This window comes from Clavelina lepadiformis, chromosome 7 (genome assembly GCF_947623445.1).
Source record: "Clavelina lepadiformis chromosome 7, kaClaLepa1.1, whole genome shotgun sequence".
Lineage (NCBI taxonomy): Eukaryota > Metazoa > Chordata > Ascidiacea > Aplousobranchia > Clavelinidae > Clavelina > Clavelina lepadiformis.
In genome coordinates this window covers 8,229,332-8,245,712 of record NC_135246.1, presented here as the reverse complement: position 1 = coordinate 8,245,712, position 16,381 = coordinate 8,229,332, and positions in this window count along the sequence as shown.

Genomic DNA, 16,381 nt, shown 5'->3' with positions numbered 1-16,381 from the left:
TTGATTAACTGTTATACTATTATTAGTTACTTATTAGACTCTAATAAACATTTTGAGACCCGTTAGAACTTTTTGCAATGTGAATTAAACACTTGGCACCATATAGTTTACAAGGCACTTCTTAGGACCTAGATAACTAATGTATAGTGCAAATATTTTAGTTAAGTTCTTTTAACGATAACAGACAAACCTTTTATTGGTTAACTGTTATACTTTTATTATTTACTTATTAGACTCTAATAAACATTTTGAAACCCGTTAGAACTTTTTGCAATGTGAATTAAACACTTGGCACCATATAGTTTACAAAGCACTTCATAAGACCTAGATAACTAATGTATAGTGCAAATGTTTTAGTTAAGTTCTTTTAAAGATAACAGACAAATCTTTTATTGGTTAACTGTTATACTTTTATTATTTACTCATTAGACTCTAATAAACATTTTGAGACCCGTTAGAACTTTTTGCAATGTGAACTAAACATTTTGCACCATATAGTTCACAAGGCACTTTTTAGGACCTATATATAACTAATGTATAGTGCAAATGTTTCAGTTAAGTTCTTTTAACGATAACAGACAAACCTTTTATTGGTTAATTGTTATACTTTTATTATTTACTTATTAGACTCTATTAAACATTTTGAAACCCGTTAGAACTTTTTGCAATGTGAATTAAACATTTTGCACCATATAGTTCACAAGGCACTTTTTAGGACCTATATAACTAATTTATAGTGCAAATGTTTTAGTTAAGTTCTTTTAACGATAACAAACAAAACTTTTATTGGTTAACTGTTATACTTTTATTATTTACTTATTAAACTCTAATAAACATTTTGAGACACGTTAGAACTTTTTGCAATGTGAATTAAACATTTTGCACCATATAGTTCACAAGGCACTTTTTAGGACCTATATATAACTAATGTATAGTGCAAATGTTTCAGTTAAGTTCTTTTAACGATAACAGACAAACCTTTTATTGGTTAACTGTTATACTTTTATTATTTACTTATTAGACTCTAATAAACATTTTGAAACCCGTTAGAACTTTTTGCAATGTGAATTAAACATTTTGCACCATAAAGTTCACAAGGCACTTTTTAGGACCTATATAACTAATTTATAGTGCAAATGTTTTAGTTAAGTTCTTTTAACGATAACAAACAAAAATTTTATTGGTTAACTGTTATAATTTTATTATTTACTTATTAAACTCTAATAAACATTTTGAGACACGTTAGAACTTTTTGCAATGTGAATTAAACATTTTGCACCATATAGTTCACAAGGCACTTTTTAGGACCTATATATAACTAATGTATAGTGCAAATGTTTCAGTTAAGTTCTTTTTACGATAACAGACAAACCTTTTATTGGTTAACTGTTATACTTTTATTATTTACTTATTAGACTCTAATAAACATTTTGAAACCCGTTAGAACTTTTTGCAATGTGAATTAAACATTTTGCACCATATAGTCAGAAGGTTCTTTTCAGGACCTATATAACTAATGCATAATGCATATGTTGTAGTTAAGTTCTTTTAACGATAACAGACCCAATTTTCATTGGTTAACTGTTATGCTCTTGTTATTTACTTATTAGACTCTAATAAACATTTTGAGACCCGTTAGAGCTTTTTGCAACGTGAATTAAAGATTTTGCAGCATATAGTTCAGAAAGCTCTTTTTAGGACCTATATAACTAATGTATAGTGCAAATGTTTTAGTTAAGTTCTTTTAACGATAACAAACAAACCTTTTTATTGGTTAACTGTTATACATTTAATATTTACTTATTAGACTCTAATAAACATTTTGAGACACGTTAGAACTTTTTGCAATGTGAATTAAACATTTTGCACCATATAGTTCACAAGGCACTTTTTAGGACCTATATATAAGTAATGTATAGTGCAAATGTTTCAGTTAAGTTCTTTTAACGATAACAGACAAACCTTTTATTGGTTAACTGTTATACTTTTATCATTTACTTATTAGACTCTAATAAACATTTTGAGACCCGTTAGAACTTTTTGCAATGTAAACTAAACGTTTTGCACCATATAGTTCACAAGGCACTTTTTAGGATCTATATAACTAATGTATAGTGCAAATGTTTCAGTTAAGTTCTTTTAACGATAACAGACAAACCTTTTATTGGTTAACTGTTATACTTTTATTATTTACTTATTAGACTCTAATAAGCATTTTGAGACACGTTAAAACTTTTTGAAAAGTGAACTAAACATTTTGCACCATATAGTTCACAAGGCACTTTTTAGGACCTATATATAACTAATGTATAGTGCAAATGTTTCAGTTAAGTTCTTTTAACGACAACAGACAAACCTTTTATTGGTTAACTGTTATACTTTTATTTTTTTACTTATTAGACTCTAATAAATGTTTTTATACGCGATAGAACTTTTGGGATTGTGAATTAAACATTTGCACCATATAGTTCGCAACGCCCTTTTAAGGACCTATATAACTAATGTATAGTGCATATATTGTAGTTAAGTTCTTTTAACAATAAAAGAAAAAAAATTATTGATTAACTGTTATACTATTATTAGTTACTTATTAGACTCTAATAAACATTTTGAGACCCGTTAGAACTTTTTGCAATGTAAACTAAACATTTTGCACCATATAGTTCACAAGGCACTTTTTAGGATCTATATAACTAATGTATAGTGCAAATGTTTCAGTTAAGTTCTTTTAACGATAACAGACAAACCTTTTATTGGTTAACTGTTATACTTTTATTATTTACTTATTAGACTCTAATAAGCATTTTGAGACACGTTAAAACTTTTTGAAAAGTGAACTAAACATTTTGCACCATATAGTTCACAAGGCACTTTTTAGGACCTATATATAACTAATGTATAGTGCAAATGTTTCAGTTAAGTTCTTTTAACGATAACAGACAAACCTTTTATTGGTTAACTGTTATACTTTTATTATTTACTTATTAGACTCTAATAAACATTTTGAAACCCGTTAGAACTTTTTGCAATGTGAATTAAACATTTTGCACCATAAAGTTCACAAGGCACTTTTTAGGACCTATATAACTAATTTATAGTGCAAATGTTTTAGTTAAGTTCTTTTAACGATAACAAACAAAAATTTTATTGGTTACTGTTATAATTTTATTATTTACTTATTAAACTCTAATAAACATTTTGAGACACGTTAGAACTTTTTGCAATGTGAATTAAACATTTTGCACCATATAGTTCACAAGGCACTTTTTAGGACCTATATAACTAATGTATAGTGCAAATGTTTTAGTTAAGTTCTTTTAACGATAACAGACAAACCTTTTATTGGTTAACTGTTATACATTTAATATTTACTTATTAGACTCTAATAAACATTTTGAGACACGTTAGAACTTTTTGCAATGTGAATTAAACATTTTGCACCATATAGTTCACAAGGCACTTTTTAGGACCTATATATAAGTAATATATAGTGCAAATGTTTCAGTTAAGTTCTTTTAACGATAACAGACAAACCTTTTATTGGTTAATTGTTATACTTTTGTTATTTACTTATTAGACTCTCATAAATATTTTGAGAACCGTTAAAACTTTTTGCAATGTGAACTAAACATTTTGCACCATATAGTTCACAAGGCACTTTTTAGGATCTATAAAACTAATGTATAGTGCAAATGTTTTAGTTAAGTTCTTTTAACGATAACAGACAAACCTTTCATTGGTTAACTGTTATACTTTTATTATTTACTTATTAGACTCTAATAAACATTTTGAAACCCGTTAGAACTTTTTGCAATGTGAATTAAACATTTTGCACCATATAGTTCACAAGGCACTTTTTAGGACCTATATAACTAATGTATAGTGCAAATGTTTTATTTAAGTTCTTTTAACGATAACAGACAAACCTTTTTATTGGTTAACTGTTATACTTTTATTATTTACTTATTAGACTCTAATAAATGTTTTTATACGCGATAGAACTTTTGGGATTGTGAATTAAACATTTGCACCATATAGTTCGCAACGCCCTTTTAAGGACCTACATAACTAATGTATAGTGCATATATTGTAGTTAAGTTCTTTTAACAATAAAAGAAAAAAACTTATTGATTAACTGTTATACTATTATTAGTTACTTATTAGACTCTAATAAACATTTTGAGACCCGTTAGAACTTTTTGCAATGTGAATTAAACACTTGGCACCATATAGTTTACAAGGCACTTCTTAGGACCTAGATAACTAATGTATAGTGCAAATGTTTTAGTTAAGTTCTTTTAACGATAACAGACAAACCTTTTATTGGTTAACTGTTATACTTTTATTATTTACTTATTAGACTCTAATAAACATTTTGAAACCCGTTAGAACTTTTTGCAATGTGAATTAAACATTTGGCACCATATAGTTTACAAAGCACTTCATAGGACCTAGATAACTAATGTATAGTGCAAATGTTTTAGTTAAGTTCTTTTAACGATAACAGACAAATCTTTTATTGGTTAACTGTTATACTTTTATTATTTACTCATTAGATTCTAATAAACATTTTGAGACCCGTTAGAACTTTTTGCAATGTGAACTAAACATTTTGCACCATATAGTTCACAAGGCACTTTTTAGGACCTATATATAACTAATGTATAGTGCAAATGTTTCAGTTAAGTTCTTTTAACGATAACAGACAAACCTTTTTATTGGTTAACTGTTATACTTTTATTATTTACTTATTAGACTCTAATAAACATTTTGAAACCCGTTAGAACTTTTTGCAATGTGAATTAAACATTTTGCACCATATAGTTCACAAGGCACTTTTTAGGACCTATATAACTAATTTATAGTGCAAATGTTTTAGTTAAATTCTTTTAACGATAACAAACAAAACTTTTATTGGTTAACTGTTATACTTTTATTATTTACTTATTAGACTCTAATAAACATTTTGAGACCCGTTAAAACTTTTTGCAACGTGAACTAAACGTTTTGCACCATATAGTTCACAAGGCACTTTTTAGGACCTATATATAACTAATGTATAGTGCAAATGTTTCAGTTAAGTTCTTTTAACGATAACAGACAAACCTTTTATTGGTAAACTGTTATACTTTTATTATTTACTTATTAGACTCTAATAAACATTTTGAAACCCGTTAGAACTTTTTTCCAATGTGAATTAAACATTTTGCACCATATAGTCAGAAGGCTCTTTTCAGGACCTATATAACTAATGCATAATGCATATGTTGTAGTTAAGTTCTTTTAACGATAACAGACCCAATTTTCATTGGTTAACTGTTATGCTCTTGTTATTTACTTATTAGACTCTAATAAACGTTTTGAGACCCGTTAGAGCTTTTTGCAACGTGAATTAAAGATTTTGCAGCATATAGTTCAGAAAGCACTTTTTAGGACCTATATAACTAATGTATAGTGCAAATGTTTTAGTTAAGTTCTTTTAACGATAACAAACAAACCTTTTTATTGGTTAACTGTTATACTTTTATTATTTATTTATTAGACTCTAATAAACATTTTGAGACCCGTTAGAACTTTTTGCAATGTGAATTGCACATTTGGCACCATTTAGTTTACAAGGCACTTTTTAGGACCTAGATAACTAATGTATAGTGCAAATGTTTTAGTTAAGTTCTTTTAACGATAACAGACAAACCTTTTATTGGTTAACTGTTATACTTTTATTATTTACTTATTAGACTCTAATAAACATTTTGAGACCCGTTAGAACTTTTTGCAATGTGAACTAAACATTTTGCACCATATAGTTCACAAGGCACTTTTTAGGACCTATATATAACTAATGTATAGTGCAAATGTTTCAGTTAAGTTCTTTTAACGATAACAGACAAACCTTTTATTGGTTAACTGTTATACTTTTATTATTTACTTATTAGACTCTAATAAACATTTTGAAACCCGTTAGAACTTTTGGGAATGTGAATTAAACATTTGGCACCATATAGTTCACAAGGCACTTTTTAGGACCTATATAACTAATGTATAGTGCAAATGTTTTAGTTAAGTTCTTTTAACCATAACAAACCTTTTATTGGTTAACTGTTATACATTTAATATTTACTTATTAGACTCTAATAAACATTTTGAGACACGTTAGAACTTTTTGCAATGTGAATTAAACATTTTGCACCATATAGTTCACAAGGCACTTTTTAGGACCTATATATAAGTAATGTATAGTGCAAATGTTTCAGTTAAGTTCTTTTAACGATAACAGACAAACCTTTTATTGGTTAATTGTTATACTTTTGTTATTTACTTATTAGACTCTCATAAATATTTTGAGAACCGTTAAAACTTTTTGCAATGTGAACTAAACATTTTGCACCATATAGTTCACAAGGCACTTTTTAGGATCTATAAAACTAATGTATAGTGCAAATGTTTCAGTTAAGTTCTTTTAACGATAACAGACAAATCTTTTATTGGTTAACTGTTATACTTTTATTATTTACTCATTAGATTCTAATAAACATTTTGAGACCCGTTAGAACTTTTTGCAATGTGAACTAAACATTTTGCACCATATAGTTCACAAGGCACTTTTTAGGACCTATATATAACTAATGTATAGTGCAAATGTTTCAGTTAAGTTCTTTTAACGATAACAGACAAACCTTTTTATTGGTTAACTGTTATACTTTTATTATTTACTTATTAGACTCTAATAAACATTTTGAAACCCGTTAGAACTTTTTGCAATGTGAATTAAACATTTTGCACCATATAGTTCACAAGGCACTTTTTAGGACCTATATAACTAATTTATAGTGCAAATGTTTTAGTTAAATTCTTTTAACGATAACAAACAAAACTTTTATTGGTTAACTGTTATACTTTTAATATTTACTTATTAGACTCTAATAAACATTTTGAGACCCGTTAAAACTTTTTGCAACGTGAACTAAACGTTTTGCACCATATAGTTCACAAGGCACTTTTTAGGACCTATATATAACTAATGTATAGTGCAAATGTTTCAGTTAAGTTCTTTTAACGATAACAGACAAACCTTTTATTGGTAAACTGTTATACTTTTATTATTTACTTATTAGACTCTAATAAACATTTTGAAACCCGTTAGAACTTTTTTCCAATGTGAATTAAACATTTTGCACCATATAGTCAGAAGGCTCTTTTCAGGACCTATATAACTAATGCATAATGCATATGTTGTAGTTAAGTTCTTTTAACGATAACAGACCCAATTTTCATTGGTTAACTGTTATGCTCTTGTTATTTACTTATTAGACTCTAATAAACGTTTTGAGACCCGTTAGAGCTTTTTGCAACGTGAATTAAAGATTTTGCAGCATATAGTTCAGAAAGCACTTTTTAGGACCTATATAACTAATGTATAGTGCAAATGTTTTAGTTAAGTTCTTTTAACGATAACAAACAAACCTTTTTATTGGTTAACTGTTATACTTTTATTATTTATTTATTAGACTCTAATAAACATTTTGAGACCCGTTAGAACTTTTTGCAATGTGAATTGCACATTTGGCACCATTTAGTTTACAAGGCACTTTTTAGGACCTAGATAACTAATGTATAGTGCAAATGTTTTAGTTAAGTTCTTTTAACGATAACAGACAAACCTTTTATTGGTTAACTGTTATACTTTTATTATTTACTTATTAGACTCTAATAAACATTTTGAGACCCGTTAGAACTTTTTGCAATGTGAACTAAACATTTTGCACCATATAGTTCACAAGGCACTTTTTAGGACCTATATATAACTAATGTATAGTGCAAATGTTTCAGTTAAGTTCTTTTAACGATAACAGACAAACCTTTTATTGGTTAACTGTTATACTTTTATTATTTACTTATTAGACTCTAATAAACATTTTGAAACCCGTTAGAACTTTTGGGAATGTGAATTAAACATTTGGCACCATATAGTTCACAAGGCACTTTTTAGGACCTATATAACTAATGTATAGTGCAAATGTTTTAGTTAAGTTCTTTTAACCATAACAAACCTTTTATTGGTTAACTGTTATACATTTAATATTTACTTATTAGACTCTAATAAACATTTTGAGACACGTTAGAACTTTTTGCAATGTGAATTAAACATTTTGCACCATATAGTTCACAAGGCACTTTTTAGGACCTATATATAAGTAATGTATAGTGCAAATGTTTCAGTTAAGTTCTTTTAACGATAACAGACAAACCTTTTTATTGGTTAACTGTTATACTTTTATTATTTACTTATTAGACTCTAATAAACATTTTGAAACCCGTTAGAACTTTTTGCAATGTGAATTAAACATTTTGCACCATATAGTTCACAAGGCACTTTTTAGGACCTATATAACTAATTTATAGTGCAAATGTTTTAGTTAAATTCTTTTAACGATAACAAACAAAACTTTTATTGGTTAACTGTTATACTTTTATTATTTACTTATTAGACTCTAATAAACATTTTGAGACCCGTTAAAACTTTTTGCAACGTGAACTAAACGTTTTGCACCATATAGTTCACAAGGCACTTTTTAGGACCTATATATAACTAATGTATAGTGCAAATGTTTCAGTTAAGTTCTTTTAACGATAACAGACAAACCTTTTATTGGTAAACTGTTATACTTTTATTATTTACTTATTAGACTCTAATAAACATTTTGAAACCCGTTAGAACTTTTTTCCAATGTGAATTAAACATTTTGCACCATATAGTCAGAAGGCTCTTTTCAGGACCTATATAACTAATGCATAATGCATATGTTGTAGTTAAGTTCTTTTAACGATAACAGACCCAATTTTCATTGGTTAACTGTTATGCTCTTGTTATTTACTTATTAGACTCTAATAAACGTTTTGAGACCCGTTAGAGCTTTTTGCAACGTGAATTAAAGATTTTGCAGCATATAGTTCAGAAAGCACTTTTTAGGACCTATATAACTAATGTATAGTGCAAATGTTTTAGTTAAGTTCTTTTAACGATAACAAACAAACCTTTTTATTGGTTAACTGTTATACTTTTATTATTTATTTATTAGACTCTAATAAACATTTTGAGACCCGTTAGAACTTTTTGCAATGTGAATTGCACATTTGGCACCATTTAGTTTACAAGGCACTTTTTAGGACCTAGATAACTAATGTATAGTGCAAATGTTTTAGTTAAGTTCTTTTAACGATAACAGACAAACCTTTTATTGGTTAACTGTTATACTTTTATTATTTACTTATTAGACTCTAATAAACATTTTGAGACCCGTTAGAACTTTTTGCAATGTGAACTAAACATTTTGCACCATATAGTTCACAAGGCACTTTTTAGGACCTATATATAACTAATGTATAGTGCAAATGTTTCAGTTAAGTTCTTTTAACGATAACAGACAAACCTTTTATTGGTTAACTGTTATACTTTTATTATTTACTTATTAGACTCTAATAAACATTTTGAAACCCGTTAGAACTTTTGGGAATGTGAATTAAACATTTGGCACCATATAGTTCACAAGGCACTTTTTAGGACCTATATAACTAATGTATAGTGCAAATGTTTTAGTTAAGTTCTTTTAACCATAACAAACCTTTTATTGGTTAACTGTTATACATTTAATATTTACTTATTAGACTCTAATAAACATTTTGAGACACGTTAGAACTTTTTGCAATGTGAATTAAACATTTTGCACCATATAGTTCACAAGGCACTTTTTAGGACCTATATATAAGTAATGTATAGTGCAAATGTTTCAGTTAAGTTCTTTTAACGATAACAGACAAACCTTTTATTGGTTAATTGTTATACTTTTGTTATTTACTTATTAGACTCTCATAAATATTTTGAGAACCGTTAAAACTTTTTGCAATGTGAACTAAACATTTTGCACCATATAGTTCACAAGGCACTTTTTAGGATCTATAAAACTAATGTATAGTGCAAATGTTTCAGTTAAGTTCTTTTAACGATAACAGACAAACCTTTTATTGGTTAACTGTTATACTTTTATTATTTACTTATTAGACTCTAATAAACATTTTGAAACCCGTTAGAACATTTTGCAATGTGAATTAAACATTTTGCACCATATAGTTCACAAGGCACTTTTTAGGACCTATATAACTAATGTATAGTGCAAATGTTTTAGTTAAGTTCCTTTAACGATAACAGACAAACCTTTTTATTGGTTAACTGTTATACTTTTATTATTTACTTATTAGACTCTAATAAATGTTTTTATACGCGATAGAACTTTTGGGATTGTGAATTAAACATTTGCACCATATAGTTCGCAACGCCCTTTTAAGGACCTATATAACTAATGTATAGTGCATATATTGTAGTTAAGTTCTTTTAACAATAAAAGAAAAAAAATTATTGATTAACTGTTATACTATTATTAGTTACTTATTAGACTCTAATAAACATTTTGAGACCCGTTAGAACTTTTTGCAATGTGAATTAAACACTTGGCACCATATAGTTTACAAGGCACTTCTTAGGACCTAGATAACTAATGTATAGTGCAAATGTTTCAGTTAAGTTCTTTTAACGATAACAGACAAACCTTTTATTGGTTAACTGTTATACTTTTATTATTTACTTATTAGACTCTAATAAACATTTTGAAACCCGTTAGAACTTTTTGCAATGTGAATTAAACACTTGGCACCATATAGTTTACAAAGCACTTCATAAGACCTAGATAACTAATGTATAGTGCAAATGTTTTAGTTAAGTTCTTTTAACGATAACAGACAAATCTTTTATTGGTTAACTGTTATACTTTTATTATTTACTCATTAGACTCTAATAAACATTTTGAGACCCGTTAGAACTTTTTGCAATGTGAACTAAACATTTTGCACCATATAGTTCACAAGGCACTTTTTAGGACCTATATATAACTAATGTATAGTGCAAATGTTTCAGTTAAGTTCTTTTAACGATAACAGACAAACCTTTTATTGGTTAACTGTTATACTTTTATTATTTACTTATTAGACTCTAATAAACATTTTGAAACCCGTTAGAACTTTTTGGAATGTGAATTAAACATTTTGCACCATATAGTTCACAAGGCACTTTTTAGGACCTATATAACTAATTTATAGTGCAAATGTTTTAGTTAAGTTCTTTTAACGATAACAAACAAAACTTTTATTGGTTAACTGTTATACTTTTATTATTTACTTATTAAACTCTAATAAACATTTTGAGACACGTTAGAACTTTTTGCAATGTGAATTAAACATTTTGCACCATATAGTTCACAAGGCACTTTTTAGGACCTATATATAACTAATGTATAGTGCAAATGTTTCAGTTAAGTTCTTTTAACGATAACAGACAAACCTTTTATTGGTTAACTGTTATACTTTTATTATTTACTTATTAGACTCTAATAAACATTTTGAAATCCGTTAGAACTTTTTGCAATGTGAATTAAACATTTTGCACCATAAAGTTCACAAGGCACTTTTTAGGACCTATATAACTAATTTATAGTGCAAATGTTTTAGTTAAGTTCTTTTAACGATAACAAACAAAAATTTTATTGGTTAACTGTTATAATTTTATTATTTACTTATTAAACTCTAATAAACATTTTGAGACACGTTAGAACTTTTTGCAATGTGAATTAAACATTTTGCACCATATAGTTCACAAGGCACTTTTTAGGACCTATATATAACTAATGTATAGTGCAAATGTTTCAGTTAAGTTCTTTTTACGATAACAGACAAACCTTTTATTGGTTAACTGTTATACTTTTATTATTTACTTATTAGACTCTAATAAACATTTTGAAACCCGTTAGAACTTTTTGCAATGTGAATTAAACATTTTGCACCATATAGTCAGAAGGTTCTTTTCAGGACCTATATAACTAATGCATAATGCATATGTTGTAGTTAAGTTCTTTTAACGATAACAGACCCAATTTTCATTGGTTAACTGTTATGCTCTTGTTATTTACTTATTAGACTCTAATAAACATTTTGAGACCCGTTAGAGCTTTTTGCAACGTGAATTAAAGATTTTGCAGCATATAGTTCAGAAAGCTCTTTTTAGGACCCATATAACTAATGTATAGTGCAAATGTTTTAGTTAAGTTCTTTTAACGATAACAAACAAACCTTTTTATTGGTTAACTGTTATACATTTAATATTTACTTATTAGACTCTAATAAACATTTTGAGACACGTTAGAACTTTTTGCAATGTGAATTAAACATTTTGCACCATATAGTTCACAAGGCACTTTTTAGGACCTATATATAAGTAATGTATAGTGCAAATGTTTCAGTTAAGTTCTTTTAACGATAACAGACAAACCTTTTATTGGTTAACTGTTATACTTTTATCATTTACTTATTAGACTCTCATAAACATTTTGAGACCCGTTAGAACTTTTTGCAATGTAAACTAAACATTTTGCACCATATAGTTCACAAAGCACTTTTTAGGATCTATATAACTAATGTATAGTGCAAATGTTTCAGTTAAGTTCTTTTAACGATAACAGACAAACCTTTTATTGGTTAACTGTTATACTTTTATTATTTACTTATTAGACTCTAATAAGCATTTTGAGACACGTTAAAACTTTTTGAAAAGTGAACTAAACATTTTGCACCATATAGTTCACAAGGCACTTTTTAGGACCTATATATAACTAATGTATAGTGCAAATGTTTCAGTTAAGTTCTTTTAACGACAACAGACAAACCTTTTATTGGTTAACTGTTATACTTTTATTTTTTTACTTATTAGACTCTAATAAAAGTTTTTATACGCGATAGAACTTTTGGGATTGTGAATTAAACATTTGCACCATATAGTTCGCAACGCCCTTTTAAGGACCTACATAACTAATGTATAGTGCATATATTGTAGTTAAGTTCTTTTAACAATAAAAGAAAAAAAATTATTGATTAACTGTTATACTATTATTAGTTACTTATTAGACTCTAATAAACATTTTGAGACCCGTTAGAACTTTTTGCAATGTGAATTAAACACTTGGCACCATATAGTTTACAAGGCACTTCTTAGGACCTAGATAACTAATGTATAGTGCAAATGTTTCAGTTAAGTTCTTTTAACGATAACAGACAAATCTTTTATTGGTTAACTGTTATACTTTTATTATTTACTCATTAGACTCTAATAAACATTTTGAGACCCGTTAGAACTTTTTGCAATGTGAACTAAACATTTTGCACCATATAGTTCACAAGGCACTTTTTAGGACCTATATATAACTAATGTATAGTGCAAATGTTTCAGTTAAGTTCTTTTAACGATAACAGACAAACCTTTTATTGGTTAACTGTTATACTTTTATTATTTACTTATTAGACTCTAATAAACATTTTGAAACCCGTTAGAACTTTTTGCAATGTGAATTAAACATTTTGCACCATATAGTTCACAAGGCACTTTTTAGGACCTATATAACTAATTTATAGTGCAAATGTTTTAGTTAAGTTCTTTTAACGATAACAAACAAAACTTTTATTGGTTAACTGTTATACTTTTATTATTTACTTATTAAACTCTAATAAACATTTTGAGACACGTTAAAACTTTTTGCAATGTGAATTAAACATTTTGCACCATATAGTTCACAAGGCACTTTTTAGGACCTATATATAACTAATGTATAGTGCAAATGTTTCAGTTAAGTTCTTTTAACGATAACAGACAAACCTTTTATTGGTTAACTGTTATACTTTTATTATTTACTTATTAGACTCTAATAAACATTTTGAAACCCGTTAGAACTTTTTGCAATGTGAATTAAACATTTTGCACCATAAAGTTCACAAGGCACTTTTTAGGACCTATATAACTAATTTATAGTGCAAATGTTTTAGTTAAGTTCTTTTAACGATAACAAACAAAAATTTTATTGGTTAACTGTTATAATTTTATTATTTACTTATTAAACTCTAATAAACATTTTGAGACACGTTAGAACTTTTTGCAATGTGAATTAAACATTTTGCACCATATAGTTCACAAGGCACTTTTTAGGACCTATATATAACTAATGTATAGTGCAAATGTTTCAGTTAAGTTCTTTTTACGATAACAGACAAACCTTTTATTGGTTAACTGTTATACTTTTATTATTTACTTATTAGACTCTAATAAACATTTTGAAACCCGTTAGAACTTTTTGCAATGTGAATTAAACATTTTGCACCATATAGTCAGAAGGTTCTTTTCAGGACCTATATAACTAATGCATAATGCATATGTTGTAGTTAAGTTCTTTTAACGATAACAGACCCAATTTTCATTGGTTAACTGTTATGCTCTTGTTATTTACTTATTAGACTCTAATAAACATTTTGAGACACGTTAGAGCTTTTTGCAACGTGAATTAAAGATTTTGCAGCATATAGTTCAGAAAGCTCTTTTTAGGACCTATATAACTAATGTATAGTGCAAATGTTTTAGTTAAGTTCTTTTAACGATAACAAACAAACCTTTTTATTGGTTAACTGTTATACATTTAATATTTACTTATTAGACTCTAATAAACATTTTGAGACACGTTAGAACTTTTTGCAATGTGAATTAAACATTTTGCACCATATAGTTCACAAGGCACTTTTTAAGACCTATATATAAGTAATGTATAGTGCAAATGTTTCAGTTAAGTTCTTTTAACGATAACAGACAAACCTTTTATTGGTTAACTGTTATACTTTTATCATTTACTTATTAGACTCTCATAAACATTTTGAGACCCGTTAGAACTTTTTGCAATGTAAACTAAACATGTTGCACCATATAGTTCACAAGGCACTTTTTAGGATCTATATAACTAATGTATAGTGCAAATGTTTCAGTTAAGTTCTTTTAACGATAACAGACAAACCTTTTATTGGTTAACTGTTATACTTTTATTATTTACTTATTAGACTCTAATAAGCATTTTGAGACACGTTAAAACTTTTTGAAAAGTGAACTAAACATTTTGCACCATATAGTTCACAAGGCACTTTTTAGGACCTATATATAACTAATGTATAGTGCAAATGTTTCAGTTAAGTTCTTTTAACGACAACAGACAAACCTTTTATTGGTTAACTGTTATACTTTTATTATTTACTTATTAGACTCTAATAAACATTTTGAAACCCGTTAGAACTTTTTGCAATGTGAATTAAACATTTTGCACCATATAGTCAGAAGGTTCTTTTCAGGACCTATATAACTAATGCATAATGCATATGTTGTAGTTAAGTTCTTTTAACGATAACAGACCCAATTTTCATTGGTTAACTGTTATGCTCTTGTTATTTACTTATTAGACTCTATTAAACATTTTGAGACCCGTTAGAGCTTTTTGCAACGTGAATTAAAGATTTTGCAGCATATAGTTCAGAAAGCTCTTTTTAGGACCTATATAACTAATGTATAGTGCAAATGTTTTAGTTAAGTTCTTTTAACGATAACAAACAAACCTTTTTATTGGTTAACTGTTATACTTTTATTATTTATTTATTAGACTCTAATAAACATTTTGAGACCCGTTAGAACTTTTTGCAATGTGAATTAAACATTTGGCACCATATAGTTTACAAGGAACTTCTTAGGACCTAGATAACTAATGTATAGTGCAAATGTTTTAGTTAAGTTCTTTTAACGATAACAGACAAACCTTTTATTGGTTAACTGTTATACTTTTATTATTTACTTATTAGACTCTAATAAACATTTTGAGACCCGTTAAAACTTTTTGCAATGTGAACTAAACATTTTGCACCATATAGTTCACAAGGCACTTTTTAGGACCTATATATAACTAATGTATAGTGCAAATGTTTCAGTTAAGTTCTTTTAACGATAACAGACAAACCTTTTATTGGTTAACTGTTATACTTTTAATATTTACTTATTAGACTCTATTAAACATTTTGAAACCCGTTAGAACTTTTTGCAATGTGAATTAAACATTTTGCACCATATAGTTCACAAGGCACTTTTTAGGACCTATATAACTAATAAATAGTGCAAATGTTTTAGTTAAGTTCTTTTAACGATAACAAACAAAACTTTTATTGGTTAACTGTTATACATTTAATATTTACTTATTAAACTCTAATAAAAATTTTGAGACACGTTAGAACTTTTTGCAATGTGAATTAAACATTTTGCACCATATAGTTCACAAAGCACTTTTTAGGACCTATATAACTAATGTATAGTGCAAATGTTTTAGTTAAGTTCTTTTAACGATAACAAACCTTTTATTGGTTAACTGTTATACATTTAATATTTACTTATTAGACTCTAATAAACATTTTGAGACACGTTAGAACT